The sequence below is a fragment of the Chanodichthys erythropterus genome, chromosome 20, assembly GCF_024489055.1.
Source record: "Chanodichthys erythropterus isolate Z2021 chromosome 20, ASM2448905v1, whole genome shotgun sequence".
NCBI classification, from domain to species: Eukaryota; Metazoa; Chordata; class Actinopteri; order Cypriniformes; family Xenocyprididae; genus Chanodichthys; species Chanodichthys erythropterus.
The window spans coordinates 22,772,216-22,784,396 of record NC_090240.1 but is presented as its reverse complement, the minus strand read 5'-3'; the positions used below and the strand labels follow the sequence as shown (position 1 = coordinate 22,784,396).

General features: G+C 34.8%; 1 long non-coding RNA gene across 1 annotated transcript; it reads right to left on the bottom strand.

The window, feature by feature from the left end:
• Nucleotides 1-63: 63 nt before the first annotated feature.
• LOC137009409 (uncharacterized) lies at nucleotides 64-11,619 on the bottom strand. The gene is made up of 3 exons (XR_010892893.1): nucleotides 11,525-11,619; nucleotides 9,234-9,289; nucleotides 64-1,770 (listed from the first exon to the last, which is right to left on the bottom strand). It is a non-coding gene; the product is annotated as an uncharacterized lncRNA (long non-coding RNA).
• Nucleotides 11,620-12,181: the final 562 nt, after the last annotated feature.

The window sequence follows — 12,181 nt, the reverse complement described above, 5'->3', positions numbered from 1 at the left end:
TATTACACATCATTTTTTTGGTTCATTTGGGAACATTTTATTGATCTTTTTTTTGACCCCCACCCCAAAATATTTTTTGTGCAACAATGGTACAGAATCATAGAGAAAATTTTCATGAGACAATGCTCAGAGAGCAATGCAAAATCATATATTTTTTTTAAAATGTCAAGAAATCAAAGTAAAAAGGGAACACTTGAAAGACATAGATGTACTGAATTTGATACAGGCATAGGTTTGTATCAGTGTGTCATGTCATATAATGTACTAATAAGATTTTATTCTGTATAGCAGTTCTCTGCTGTGAAAGAGGTGTACGTCGCACAACGTTGCCCTGAGGCAACGAAAAGAACTGAATTTCTGAACATGCAAAATAAAAAACTTCATAAAACCTGACAACAAGCTTCTCTACACCCTCATTCACACGCACATTTTTTATGTACAGTTCATGTAATTTTAAATAAGATTACTAAAGCAAATAATCTTGCCTTCTTCTCACACCATGTGCTCCTGTGACCGAACATGATGTTCCACCTTTAAATGGTGCTTGATAGTGACTCCCACACCTTACTGGGCTGTTCTTTGGTACTTTCTCAACCTTTCTAATTGGTTGTAATCATTTGAAAATGTACTAAACATAGGGCTCATGAATAATGACATTTCAAATAGTTTCAAATTTCTCATCTTAACATCTCATAAAAAACTTTCTCGCAATAATAATAAACGTATAAAATAGCTTTTACTGTTATAAGAATATGAATTTGTGTGTATTAGCGGAACTAAAGATGTGAGATTAAACAAAATGCACGACATCGAGTGCCTATAAATCTTTGATTACAAGTTATTATTAGCAAATTCCTTAAGTAGCCTACACTCTAAAAAATGCTGGGTTAAAAACAACCCAAGTTGGGTTGAAAATGAACAAACCCAGCGGTTGGGTTAAATGTTTGCCCAACATGCTGGGCAGTTTTATTTAAACCAACTATTGTTTAAAAACTGCTATATGGCTAGCTTAAAATTAACCCAAAATAGTTGGGAAATTAAAAACCAGATGCAATTAGAGGCAACAATAATAGACAAAAGGTGAATGTTTATTAATAAGCTTTAATATTTTATTAATATAAATGTAATAGTTTATTAATATAAATGTATTAATAAGCAATTTAATAAATGTATATTGTTTAATAATTATTCATTGAACATTAATAAATGTTCATTTCCAACATACTTTGGGTTAATTTTAATTAAGCAATACAGTAATTTTTAAACAATAGTTGACAAACATTTAACCCTACCGCTGGGTTAAAACAACCCAATTGCTGGGTTTGTCCATTTTCAACCCAACTTGGGTTGTTTTTAACCCAGCATTTTTTAGAATGTACCATTATTGTGGCTCATATATGTGAGTATATTGTGGACTTTAGCATTATATCGACAAATCAGAAGCCAAAAAGAAGATCAATTTGACAGATATCATTAAACGAAGTACAACACAAATGCAATGTATTCTTGAGTACACATATTCATGGCATGGGGCAGATCCCCAGATACGTCTCTCAGGTACACCCAGTAAATGAATAAGACATGACAGAAATAAATGCATTTGAACACCGTATCTAGTTATTTCAAGTCTGCTAATGTAACAACAAACATGTTATGTGTTTCATTATATATGAATATATGAACAGGATATATTTGGAGGCACCACAAAAACATTTTTTGTCTTGTTTTGTTTTTTCCCCATGTCAACTTCATATAATGGTGTTAGCACACCTGAAAACGAATCAAAGAAACAAAGTGAATAGTTAAAAATGAATATTGACTCAGGAATATGTCAGTTGATGTCTTTTGAAACCAGTATGACTTTTGCCTTTTCAGAACAATAAAAGCAGATGGTGACAAAACAACAACAACAAAAATGACGTCTTTCACTGTATTCAATGTCTTCTAAAGCCCCAAAATAACCTTTTTTGTTAGGAACAGGTGACTGAAAATCTTGTTTCAGTAATGATAACTGTCCACACCAAAGCAGGAGAAGAACCCAGAGATAATTTTTAATGGGTTTTATTTAGTCAAGATCTGTTTCAGTTGTAGAATGCCACTCAAATTGTATCCAATGCACCTTGTAGGCCTACTGAAAGCCAATCCTAAAAAGACCCAGATGTTTCAAAACAGTCAGTTATACAGAAACCGTAGAAATAGTTTTCAGGAAATGGTTCCTACGTATCACTACGTTCCCTACTTTAACTACATTTAATAGCTCACTTGAATATGTAGCTTTAAGATAAACAGACCAACACAAATGAGTTTATTCAAGGTTGAATGTCCGGAAGTTTGAACAGGATTTGACAGCAACAATGGAAGGAAAGAGGGGGTGCATCTCAGTTAGCTCTCTAGTTAGAAACTATGATGAACTGGCAAAAACAAATGAGTTATGAATTATTTTTATGTTTATATCAGAGTGTGGGTAAGGTTTAGCGGTGGGGTCAGGTGAAGGGGATCATTTTCATTGCATGACATGATATATAAACACCCACCAGTTTGAAAACACCCACAAATACAGAAACGCCCACTTTTGTTCCGCAGAGACCTTATACTCACTTAAAGGGTCATGAAACCCCCCTCTTTCAGCTCAAGTCTAGCTCACAATCTTTTTGAAAAATGCAACTTAAATGGGCGTGGTGGCTGTGAGAAGAGGGGAGAGGAGAGGGGGGAAACTCTCATAGCCAGTAGCCCATGCATATCGACTGTCACTAAAAATCAGTGGTAAAACGTGAGGAAATACTACATTTAAAAAAAAAAAAAAAAAAAACTGGAAAAGTTAAAATCTAATGAAATACACTGACACTTTATTTTTGTCTTTTCAAGAGTTACTGAATGCCCTGCTACATATATCCAGTAATCGTAATTCTATTTAAAACATATTAATGTACATGTGTAATTACAGTCATTATAAAATATATAGTTGTTTATATACACACTATACATGCATATATTTGAAAAAAAATAAATAAATAAATAAATAAATAACGCTTAAAAAAAAAAACTTGCGTAACGTTACATAGCATAGATCTATGGAAGGCCAAAAGGGCCAAAACGTGTGAAACCGACGCCTTAACACGTAATTACTAATTAATCCTAATCTGCTTGTGCAAGTACACCACACCACCAGGTGGTGGTAAAGTCCCACGTTTTTTATTTCGCAAATAACGTGTTAACACGTAATTACGCGTTAACACGTCATTTGCGCGTTAACACGTAATTACGCGTTAACATGTCATTTGCGCGTTAACACGTAATTACGTGTTAAGGCGTCAGTTTCACACGTTTTGGCCCTTTTGGCCTTCCATATAGATCTACGTGCCGAACCTGCAACACGCTCAGTCAGTCAGGCTGCGTGTCGACTGGAGCAGAGCAAGCGACCAGATCATTTTTAGATTCATTCCAATGGAAGTTGAGCGTCACATTTAACTTACGCGCGGCTCAACTTCCATAGAAATGAACCGAAAACACTCGCGCTTACCCGCTCGCTCCGCGCCAACGGACACGCACCGTCATTCAGTCAGTCTCTCTCGCTGTTTAGTGCCGGTAACTAACTGCGGTCACGCCATCTGCGCTTCGGAGAAACGTGGTCACGCCATCAATGCTTTAAAATGTATGGCGCGTCTACATGAGGTTGCGTGGTAGGTGTTTCATGTCGGTAAAAATATTTTTAAAATTCATTAAAAAATAAATAAAATCAAACTGTTTACTGCAAACTTCACATGATTCTTGTTATACATGTTCCCAAGAACCACTGTGGTGATTGTCATGTTCTTTTACTGTTTTATTATTTAATAATTACATGCCAAATTTATGACATATATGGTTTACGTTGCTATACAGACACATTTTAAAAATTCATAAAAATATGAAATCAATTTGTTTTCTGCAAATTCCACCTGATTCTTGTTCTACATCTTCCCAAGAACCACTGTGGTGATTTTCATGTTCTTTTACTGTTTTATTATTTAATAATTACATGCCAAAGTTATGACAAATATGGTTTACGTTGCTATACAGACACATTTAAAATATTCATAAAAATGTGAAATCATTTTGTTTTCTGCAAACTCCACCTGATTCTTGTTCTACATCTCCCCAAGAACCACTGTGGTGATTTTCATGTTCTTTTACTGTTTTATTATTTAATAATTACATGCCAAATTTATGACATATATGGTTTACGTTGCTATACAGACACATCTTAAAAATTCATAAAAATATGAAATCAATTTGTTTTCTGCAAACTCCACCTTATTCTTGTTCTACATCTCCCCAAGAACCACTGTGGTGATTTTCATGTTCTTTTACTGTTTTATTATTTAATAATTACATGCAAAAGTTATGACATATATGGTTTATGTTGCTATACAGACATTTAAAAAATTAATAAAAATATGAAATCAATTTGTTTTCTGCAAACTCCACCTGATTCTTGTTCTACATCTCCCCAAGAACCACTGTGGTGATGTTCATGTTCTTTTACTGTTGTATTATTTAATAATTACATGCCAAAGTTATGACAAATATGGTTTACGTTGATATACAGACACATTTTAAAAATTCATAAAAATATGAAATCAATTTGTTTTCTGCAAATTCCACCTGATTCTTGTTCTACATCTCCCCAAGAACTACTGTGGTGATTTTCATGTTCTTTTTCTGTTATATTATTTAATAATTACATGTCAAAGTTATGACAAATATGGTTTGCTATACAGACATATTTAAAAATTAATAAAAATATGAAATCAATTTGTTTTCTGCAAACTTCACATGATTCTTGTTCTACATCTCCCCAAGAACCACTCTGATGATTTTCATGTTCTTTTACTGTTTTATTATTTAATAATTACATGCCAAAGTTATGACAAATATGGTTTATGTTGCTATACAGACATTTTAAAAATTCATAAAAATATGAAATCAATTTGTTTTCTGCAAACTCCACCTTATTCTTGTTCTACATCTCCCCAAGAACCACTGTGGTGATTTTCATGTTCTTTTACTGTTTTATTATTTAATAATTACATGCCAAATTTATGACAAATATGGTTTACGTTGCTATACAGACACATTAAAAAAATTAATAAAAATGTGAAATAAATTTGTTTTCTGCAAACTCCACCTGATTCTTGTTCTATATCTCCCCAAGAACCACTCTGTGTCAGGGTTCTGTCACTTCAGTCTTGTTTATTTCTTGGTTTTGTGACAGAGCTCTGACACTCCCGTTCTTGTCGGGTTTTTGTGTGAGCGTACGGTCTCGAGGGTTCTCGGGGCTGTGCGCTCTCTTGTCTGCGTGCCTTGTTTCATGTTGGGAGCGTGGCGTTCGGATCCCGGCACTCACGTCTAGTTTGGTTCCGGTTTCGTGTCGGGATTCGGACACTCGCGCTCCCAGTCCTGTCTTTTATTGTGAGCACACGGTTTGTGTGTACCTTCACTTGCCGTGCGCTCTTGTCTCATGTTTTGTGTAGCACGCGGTGATTTCCACCTGCCGCGTGCTTTCATGTTGTGTTTTTGTCTTGTGTTGTGTTAGCACGCAGTCTGTGTTTCACGGGCTGCGTGCTTCCATGTTGTCTTGTTTTGTGTGAACACGTGGCTTATGAGTTTTCATAGTCACGTGTTCATGTCTCGTCTTGTGTAAGCACATGGCTTGTGATTTTTGTCTTCATTGGCCATGTGCTTGTGTCTTTGTTTTGTTTTGGTGTGAGCACATGGCTTGTCATGTGTTTCTTTGTGCCATGTGCTCTCACGTCTATTGTCTTGACCCCGCCCACCTTGTTACCTCATTATTGGTTGATTTGCCCCACCTGTCCTCCCTCATTACCTGCCTTGTTTGCTCTCCTATTTATTCTCCTTGTGTTTGCAGTCCTGTGCTGGTTCGTTGTCGTAATTTGTCATTTAATGTCGTATTTTCCCTTGTGTGTCAAGTCAAGTCCCAGTCTAGTCAAGTTTTATTCTTGTCTGTTTTCCCCCACGGGGTTGTTTCTGTTGTGTTTTTGTTTTTATTTTTATTATAAATAAAAAGCCCTTCCTTCCCTGCATTATTGAGTCCTCGTCCTTCCATACCTGACACTCTGATGATTTTCATGTTCTTTTACTGTTTTATTATTTAATAATTACATGCCAAATATATGACAAATATGGTTTATGTTGCTATACAGACACATTTTAAAAATTCAAAAAATATGAAATAAATTTGTTTTCTGCAAACTTCACATGATCCTTGTTCTACATCTCCCCAAGAACTACTGTGGTGATTTTCATGTTTAACTTTTTCATTGTATAGTACTACCTCGCCATACAGACATGATCTCTGACATCTGTATGGAAAAGATATTTCATTATGACCCCTTTCAAGTCAACAAAACATATTGTACTGTCACCCCAAAAATGTATAGAGGAATATATATATATATATATATATATATATATATGGTAACACTTTAGAATAACTCACACTATGAAGCATTAAGAGTTAGTAAATAGTTAATTCATAATTTATAAAGCATTAATGAACATTAGTAAGCAGTTTTTTCAAATACACCTATAAATGCTTTGTTCTTGATTTATAATCATATCTATAATGAGTTTAATAATTGTATTTTCATACTTTATGAATGATCAATTTATCACTTCTGAAGTATTACATTATACACAATCCAGTTATTTAGGAATTGTCAGTGATTCATAAGATCTTTTAAGTATTTTAATAATAGTAGTACGCATCGTACATTTACATTTATGCATCTTACATTTATGCATATATAGTAATAGTTATCAGTGTGTTAACTACATCTTCTTCCGCTGTATCTCCGCTTGTCGAGACAGTGTTCGCTCACTCTGTCAAAGACAAGCAAGCACGCACAGCGCAGGATTTTAAAGGGAGTCGAGTGCATGGCTGCAGTCATGACAAAGAAAAAGAAGCATAATCTGGAGTTATTACACTCCAGTTAACAATGACGAAGCTTCGTGTGACGTTTGTCAAAAAACAATACGCCACACTTTTTTCAAAAGCAAGAGATTTTGATCAGTCAAAGAAAAACAGGCTGAAGAGGAGAAAGTCAACATTCACTTTGTTTCATCTCAAAAACATATAAAGGAAAGAAATGTAGAAACGTGACAATTATTGAGAAAAAGTTTGTGAGACATGTTACATTTTTTTTGTTATATTTTGTTTTTAGCCTACAGTGATATCTTTGTTCATTTAATTAATAATGTTCAGTATTTTTTAATAAATGTAAAAAAAAGAATCATGTCAATTGCAGTTTATTTAATATTAATAATGATGGCTATTAAAAAACAATATAAAATTACTCACATGAAAATATTTAATTGGAGTATCGGTATAGGTATCGATATCGTCGATACTCGTCTCGAAAGTACTTGGTATCGGATCGGAAAGAAAATGATTGGTATCGCCCACCCCTACCGTTAACCGTCCTCGTCATTGGAAAGATCCACCTGGTGTCATGAATAATTAAGAGAGTGTCTTCTCATTGGATAAAAAACTCAGTCTCGTTAATAATTATGAAACACCGATGAGTCATCAAAGTACTATCGTGCTCTGCCACGTCACAGCCTGTGACGTGGACAGGATGAAGATTTAAACCCGGAAGACGAAAATAGCGTATAAAAACTAAAATTTAACCATTTCCCCCCTACTATTAAATCTAACAGCTAACATTGTCTTCAACGGTGTTCAACACACCTCTGTTAAAATCTCAGAAATTTTGGTTTAGGGTTTCATGACCCTTTAAGGCCCCGGGAATTAGGGGCCCCCCGAGTCCGACAAATACCAAGAAGCCTCATATATTACTTAGTTCATATATTGTATGGCCTGTCTATAACCATTACGATTTTAACATTATTATATCAGCTCGTAGACGTAGAGATCACACAAGAGTAAGAATTTGCAAGCAGAAGACAAGGTCTACACAATGAAACGCACGCTCACAGCTACCCCAGCAGAGATCAAAAAAGGAGGGAAAAAAAAGAAGGTATAAGAACAGAATGTGGCTAAACTCACAAAAGTCACAATTACTTTATTAATATGAAAAAGAGTGAAAAGATTAGCCGATCGTGGCAGCTGCGGCTCATCTAGGCCAAACATGTTTTTAATCCAAACATAGACCACTATATACACTGAATTAATAATAAATTATTAAATTTGTTCAGCATTCTGCAACAAATTTATTTTGTATTTTCTAGACTATTTTTAATCGTAAAGTGAGCCATTTGGGAAGATTTCTGGCTGTCCCGCTTATTTCCACGTGATGTTACCTCACGTAAACCTCGCTCCAGTCCAGAACAAGACTGTATCAGTCTGCTTCAGATATGTGTGTGTCTACATCGGGTCAGTAACTAGTTGGCATGTCTGTTCTTCCTATGTGGAGAATCCTTTAGTTTGTACGTGATCATGTGAATAGATTTTATATACAGTAGTTCTGTTGTGTTTTATGTTTTTCTGAAAATATTTCTTCAATGGAATTCCTATAACTTGTGCTATTCTAAAACAACATTCGGATGCAAAAAATACAACATTATTATGGTAATTCTAAGATGGCATTCTATGTGTTTGTTGTGTGTACTAAACCCTGTCAATCATCATTATTCTGCCAAAAGTGTGTCTGATGTGTTCAGCGATTAGTATATAAAGCTTACAAAATGTTTATCATCTGCCCTACCTAAGTTTACAGCCAGGAGCCGCCACTGATCTACAGTGTGGAAAATGACAGTGCTGTGACTGTCAAATTTTGACGCATTAATATTAAAATGTAATCACAGATATGGTAAATTAACTGTTAGTTATGGTTAATTAACTATTTAGTTTGTTTGTGAATTTAGGTTTATTTATTTGTGAATTCAATTGTATTTAATTTTACATTGAGAAAATAAAAGTTCTGGATATTACAGAAAATTTTAACATGCAGTTTATTTACAAATGTAAAAAAAAAAAAAAAAAACATAGAAAAAAAAAATATATAGAAAGAGTTCAAAGTTTGACTGCTGGGGCCCCATACCTGGAAATGCTTAGGGCCCCCAAATCACAAGTCCTGAAGCTAGGGAGTTGACTGAGATGCACTCATAGTCAGTGAATAACTTTTTGATTTGTTTCTCCCAAGAAAAAGCATACATGAAAAAAAAACAAAAAGACTAGAGTAGGTTTGGATTCAAGAATGCACTAAACTTACCTTTGTCTTTCAACGCATATCCCATCACGCAAAATCCTGCTGGTGGTATTTTATGTCTGGTAAGTGTAAGATAGATAACTGAGTTAAGACATAAAGTTCTAAATATCAAAGTTAATAATGCTTGATGTAACTTCAAACGTTATGCACTGCTCCTTAATTCAACACTTAGTGATGCTAAATGCACAAAAGTAGAAAAGGCAACAGTGATGTTTATGTGATGGAACTTTTGAGCTAATTAATAATGAATTAACATTTCTTTTCTTCTACAGGCCTAAAAAGCTAACTTTGAAATAGAGAAATAGTCACTAGGACTGAGTGTTGTAACAAGTGGAAAAATTCTGCTGTGCTGGCTTGACAGCATCCTTCTAAGGACCAAAAATAGTCTTTGAAAAATTAACCTTTTGAGTAATCTAAATTTACTCTACCAGTAAGTGGGATAGAGGAACTGAGATGTTTTTCTTAAATCTGAACCAAGACTGATGGTAATGAGTAATAGATCATGCCATGACTGTGAAATGTACCAGAAATCCTATAAAACCTGCTGTATTCCTTTGTTCGGAGAGAGATTCTTCCGACCGTGATTAAAACTTTGAAGGACAACAACTGCACAGCAAGTCAGGTTATGGAACTAGGGTCCAGAGAGGGTCAAGATGTTGACCAAGATATTATTGAGTGTCGATTAGTAGACGCTCCGAAAGATCAGGAAATTTATTGAGTGTCGATTAGGAGACGCCCCAGGAACAGGTAACTTAAGTCAGGTGTGTTTTGTTTATACAGAAGCTAACCCCTTATGCCCTGAGGGTTTTTTTTTTTCTGAGTGACAGACAAAAAAGTAAAGACTCGTAACTCCAAAACTATAGCAAGGAGAGTCAAAAAGTTGGTATCGTTTGAAAGGAAACTTTTAATAAAATGTTATTTAAAATGTTTTAAATTTGGAAATTCTCATGCTGAGAAATGCAAATAAATGGCCAAAAAAAGTAGGAAAAAAAAGGTAAATTTACATATCTTTCTAATTTAAAATGGAATATCTCATGAAGGAAATATGGTAGCAGGTTCATTCTTTTTTGGTTTCTCTATATATGAGCTGTATCTGGATCACATTTTGTGGTGATTGCATAAAGAAATAAATCAAAAGTTATAACATTTAGAACAAAGGTAGCATTTTAAATTTTTTTGTTTTCTGAGTGACATGCACAAAAATAATGACTCATAACTTAAAATCTCTAGCAAGGAGAGTCAAAAGGTTATCATTTGAAAGAAAACTTTGTACATTTTTAAATAAAAAAAAAAAAGATTTGGACATTCTCATTCTGAGAAATTGCTGATAAAGGAAAAAAAAAAAGTTTGCTCAGGGGAAGTTTGACATATATTTCATATTTGACATGCAATAACTCTTTTTTTTGGTAATGTTCCTCTATGTGAGCTGTATCTGGATCAAATTTCATGCTGATCAAAGAAATCAAAAGTTACAGCATTTTTGTTTATCCATTGGCGCCCCCTGATGGGCATTTTTAAAATCGTAATTTCACGTGGAGTAACTCGTGATCGGCTTATAGGATTATGTTGAGCTTGGACTCATTTCAATCGGGAGAATCCACTGTAAGTAATGATGTACCATTTTCTACAATCTATGCATGTTTCATGAAGTTATAGGCTAAGTGCCAAGTGATATCTACATTTTAGTTTTAGTTAGCATCAATGCGCCTGTGGGGTTTTATGTATCATAATTTTGTGATCAATATCTCGTGGTTAGTTTATTGGATTATGCCGATGTTGGACTCATTTCAGAATCTGCTGTAAATAATGATGTTTCCATTTTCCACAATCAGACCATGTATCTTGATGTTATGAGTGAAAACGTGACATAACTGCTGCATCGGTTTATTATTTGCATATGGGTCTTGCAGGGCTTCACGTACAAAAAACTCGCTCAAGTTTAGTCAAAGCCCAAGACAATTATACACATTGTATTCTACTCCGTGAGACCTTTCAAATGACATATAACACATGAGTATCTGAGCTGTATGATGCTTTTGACACATTTGAGTACATAGTAAAAATTTTTTTCCTAAATTATGATTTTTTTTTATTATTATTTTTCAGCAAATAACTCAGCAGTACTTAGGAGTTAAACAAATTGTAACATTCATTGTAAAGTTAAGACTTTAAGCTTTCAAATTACACCTATTTTGTGATGATCTAAGCAGGAGTTTTGAAAAATATGATTATTTTTTTTTACACTCAAAAACATTTAATTTTCATCTCTTGACAAGCATTAAGTCATAACTTACCCAAACATTTTGGTGGATCTGGTTTAAAAGTCCCATCCTCTGAACAATGAAGTTGAGGACTCCCAGTAAGTATAAATTCACCGTTACATTTGAAGAGTTCATTTGCAAAAACCGATAAACGCCATTTTTAAAAAAAAAGAACTAAGTGTTGTGCATTATTCTCCATATATAGCACGTTCTGTACCCTAAATCCATTTTGTCAGAAGAGCCGGTTTTGTCCACTTTCAGGCATCGCAAGTTCACGTTTTACAGCAGAAGCCGACAAGCGCCCTTGTTGTTTGTGTACAGAAACCGATAAGTCCGTTTTAGCGAATCAGCGCGCAGTATTCAGGTCAGGTGACAAGGCTTCTAGTCACTTCAAAAAGACATGCTAGCTGAGGGAAGTTTTATCAAAGCTCACTAAAAGTGATCGAGGATTTATGATTTCGACTCCTGTAAGTCCTTGTACACCATACACGACTTACATGCTGAAAAATTGGTTGTCCTTTTGTGTGTGTGTGTGTGTGTGTGTGTGTGTGTGCGCGCGCGCACATGCGTGTGTGTGTGAGTGCGTGTGTGTGTACTTGTGTGCCGATCTGTGTGTGTGTGTTTGAGAGAGAGAGAGAGAGAGAGCGAGAGAGAGGGCGTGCGTGTGTGTGCCGATCTGTTTGTGTGTGT